Raw genomic sequence first — 4164 nt, 5'->3', positions numbered from 1 at the left:
CGCCTCATACGAAGAGTTGCCTCATTGGAAAAGACTCTGATGCTGGGAGGGACTGGGGGCAGGAGGAGAAGGGGACGACAGAGGATGAGATGGCTGGATGGCATCACTGACTCGATGGAATGAGTCTGAGTGAACTCTGGGAGTTGGTGATGGACAGGGAGGCCTGGCGTGCTGCAATTCATGGGGTCGCAAAGAGTCGGACATAACTGAGCGACTGAACTGAACTGAGATCAATTTAAATATAAGATCTAAAACAATGGAAGCACTGAAGGAAAATATTTTTAAAAATCTCCATCATTTCAGCATGGTCAAATATTTCACCTAACACAAAAGGCACAACTATTAAAAAATGATAAATTGGATTTCATCAAAATTCAGAACTTCTGCTGTTAAGAAAAGGAAAGGCTAGTCAAAATATATTTTTGAAAACTAATACAACTTAATAAGATAACAATCAACATAAAAAATGAGAACATTTGAATGGACATTACCCAAAAGAAGATATTAAAATATTAATAAGCACACGAGATGTTCAACATCAGTCAGCATAATTCAGTACAACTTCACACCTCCTAGAACAGCCAAATAAAAAAAACTGAGAATCCTAAATGTTGACAAAGATATAGAGCAACTGGAATTCCTATACTATTGGTCAGAATGTAAATTGGTATAAGCAATTGGAAAGCTGTTTGATGATTTCTTATAAAGTTGAACATAATAGTTTCCATATAGCCCCAAATCCTATATCTAGTTATTTACCCAAGAGAAATGAAAACACTAGTCTGTACAGAGACTTGTAAATGAATGTTCATAGCAGCTTTACTTACAATAGTCAAAAAACAGAAGCAATCTAATGTCTACTTACATATAAACAGATACTATGTGATACAGCCAAACAATGGCATACAAGCTAGAAATTAAAAGGAATGACACAAACTAACACGCACACACGTGGATGAAACTCAAAAACACACTGAATGTGAAAGAAGATGCAAGAGTGTATGCTAATGACTTCATTTACATGGAACAGCAAAACAATCCAGTGACAGAAGCAGATCCACGGGGTTGGGAGTCAGCAGAGACCATCTAGGAAGGAGCACAGGTTCTGCATCTTGATTGTGAAGAGTGTTGTATGTGCGCATAATTTTACCAAAATTCATTGAAATGTACATATTTAAAAATTTGTTTTTTTTTTTCTTAAAGAACTGACTATTTAAAAAAGTATTTCCCAGTCTGTCAGTCTGTCATGCTCTGGTCCCCATTCTCCTTTGGAGGATGTTGGGGACTTCCTGCCACTTGATGGGCTGGGAAGAGAGTTCCTAGGCCTACATACTCTGCCAGCAACTAAACAGACGAGAAAAGACAGCTTCACCATCCAGTATCATTCTAGGAGACAGGGACCAGAGGATAAATTGCATCATGTGGAAACTGGGTGGAACTATTCTCACTCTGGACCTCCTAAGCCCAGGGTTGACCCTGAAGAGATGTGCCAAAGCTGGAGTCTACTTTTACTGAGAGTCACTAAGTCATATTTGTGAACTGGTATTGCTTTATTGCCTCCAATTCCTAGTTTTCAGTCTATGAGTCCCCGTGGGGTGGTCTACTTTTCCTCCCACAGACATGGCCTACTGTCGCCTCAGGGACTGGAGTCTCTGTCACAGAAACAGAAGGAGTCCCTTCCTGTCCCACCCTCTCACCTGTGAGTGACAGCAGGGGCTAGCTCACCTGCTCTCAGCATCTTGCACTGCGAAGGCACAAAACTCCAAGTCCAGGAAGAATTTCTCTTTCAATCCAGGGGCTGTAACTAGACAGATGACTTGTACCTACATGGATGCATGTGAGTCATTACCCAGCAGCTGGACCTGAAACTGGGACTTAGAGCTGTTTTCTTATCTTTGTTTCTGCCCTCCCATTGTGCTTCCCTTTACCATAGGGTGTGATCACCCCCTAGGGGTCAAACTCCTCTTAGCAGTCATTCATGCATGCAGACTTTCACATCAAAGCAACATCTCTGGAGCTCTAAGAAGATGTTTGTTTACCTTTCAGCAGCAGAAGCATTTAGGAGGATAATAGAGCAAGGTGGTAATTACTAGAAATATTCTTGAGATTCAAAAGAAGTCACCTGAGTGAGTGTAGGAGTAACCCTAATGTTTCCCTTCCCCACCCCCAACTGCACCCCCATTTTTTGGTATCACTTTCAAATACATCTGGGGAAAAAGCTGTGCTCCATTTCCAGCTTTCATTGCAGCCTGCTCATCCCATCCCTCTGGGTTTTTGGATTTGATGACCTCTTCCTGCTGTTCTTAGTTCCTCTTCCTTCATTCCTCACAAAGTTCAATACCAGGGTATTGAATTGTAAAGATTTCGGGTAACTGAGAATAATTACAGCACCAGAAAAGAAAGAACTCTAAATTCAGTTCTAGGCATCATCTTACAGGAACCCCCTGAGGGTCATTTAGCACCACAGGGAGTTGCCTCCTGACCTGTCCTTCCTGTCTGCCCAGCTTATCCCTACTCCAAGACACTTCTCTTACTGTACTTGACAAATTCCTGTGATTTTCTTTCTTATCTAAGCTATGCCCAAGTGGCCTCATGGTTTATTTTACTACCTTAAGGTATTTTCCTCAATAAAAGGTAAGATTGACTTCTTTCTAAACAGATAGTTTTAAAGTATTAACAGACTTTTGAAATAACTCTCCCCTCAGATTCTGCCCTTCATGTATGTGGATGTGTGTTGTCTTTCCTTCATCCTTGCTTTTGGAGCAGAGGGAAAATTATTGTAAATGTATCAGTCCCAATAATGTTTTAAAAGTTTATTCAATCTTTTCAATAACAAAAATAACAAAAATGTCTGGTTACTGTGTTACTATATACAGTATGCACAGTGGCATAGAACTGGCATCGTTTTCACACTGGCATAGAACTCTGTCATTGCTGATTATTGGACTTTTACCCACATTTGTTCCTGTTTACACTGACTGCTCCCTGGGGAAAATAATTCCAGTAATGGTTTTCTTCCTAATTTGCCCTTCTCAGTCATGGACCTAAAGGTCTTCTATGAGTCTCTACAGGCAGCTCAAAATGAGGTTCTCAGAGATAGCAAAAATCGGATAACTTCTTCAAGCTTCCCTCCCTGATGGGGAAGTGGATCCACTCTCCATGGACCGAAGCCAGCCTCTCTGGGGAGGCTTGGAAGGTGTTTTGCACTAACTCTGGTGCTGGGGAAGCAGTCACAGTAGCTCTGTGTCTTTGTTCCTTCCAGAAGCCAATTAACCCTTTGGGTGGGAAATAAATTTTCTGACCTAACTGAAGTTTTTTATTTCCCAGTCTCCCCTTCAACACCAGACATAGGAAGCACGGGGGCTTAGAATCAGGGTGGAAAATATGACTCAAACTCGACACTTGCTCATTCCAGACGGCAACATGTTACCTGAATGTAAAGCAAGCTGTAACAGGAAACCTGTTTTTCATTACAAGAGGAGTCTGTGTGTAGCTAAAAGGAATCTGACCAGAAAGGAATCAGTCAGTAATTCTACAGGTTCAAGAACCAAATGATCCCACAGCAGAGAAGAAACATGAATCAGAGGAAGAACTAAGCCCTGGCAGTAATGTGTTAGGACTCTTCAATGGTGATGAAATCTCAGAACATTTATTATCTTACTTATGTCAGCACTTCTTCTTCTGTGCCTGGGCCCTTGGCCCTGTTGCTCATTACGTACACCTGGAAAGCAGGTGAGCTTTTTCTCTGGCCCTCTCTTAGCTCCCCTTTTAATCTCTTTCCCTTTCCCTAGCCTGTCCCCTCATGTAATCATATGCCCCAGTGGCCTCCAGCAAGTATATTTTTTCAGTGCCTGGTACTGTACCTGGGATGCTCTGGGCACTCAAATATTTGAGGGAAGCCGGAATGAGTGATCTCCTTCCTCTTGTTACCAAGTCCAAGCTTGCTCTGCTTGCTATATAACAGACCAATGAATCTGAGGGAAAAGGTGTTGAGGCAAGGAATACGAGTTTATTTGGAAAGCCTGGCTTAGAAGATGGCAGACTAATATCTCAAAATAACCATGTCGTCGGGGTCTGGTTTCCAGATTCTTTTATGGATCAGAAATGGGGGGAGGTGAGGAAACAAAGTAAAAGGGCCTTTAATATTGCAAGTATCTCCTAGAA

General features: G+C 41.8%; 1 long non-coding RNA gene across 1 annotated transcript; it reads right to left on the bottom strand.

Moving 5' to 3' along the window:
* Window positions 1-836: 836 nt before the first annotated feature.
* On the bottom strand, window positions 837-3957 carry LOC129658596 (uncharacterized). Its single transcript, XR_008717431.1, has 3 exons — window positions 3864-3957; window positions 1726-1823; window positions 837-1086 (listed from the first exon to the last, which is right to left on the bottom strand). It is a non-coding gene; the product is annotated as an uncharacterized LOC129658596 (long non-coding RNA).
* Between the last annotated feature and the right edge of the window lie 207 nt (window positions 3958-4164).

This window comes from Bubalus kerabau, chromosome 8, assembly GCF_029407905.1.
Source record: "Bubalus kerabau isolate K-KA32 ecotype Philippines breed swamp buffalo chromosome 8, PCC_UOA_SB_1v2, whole genome shotgun sequence".
NCBI classification, from domain to species: domain Eukaryota; kingdom Metazoa; phylum Chordata; class Mammalia; order Artiodactyla; family Bovidae; genus Bubalus; species Bubalus kerabau.
Note: the sequence above shows the minus strand (reverse complement) of the source record. Positions and strands in the feature narration are given on the sequence as shown.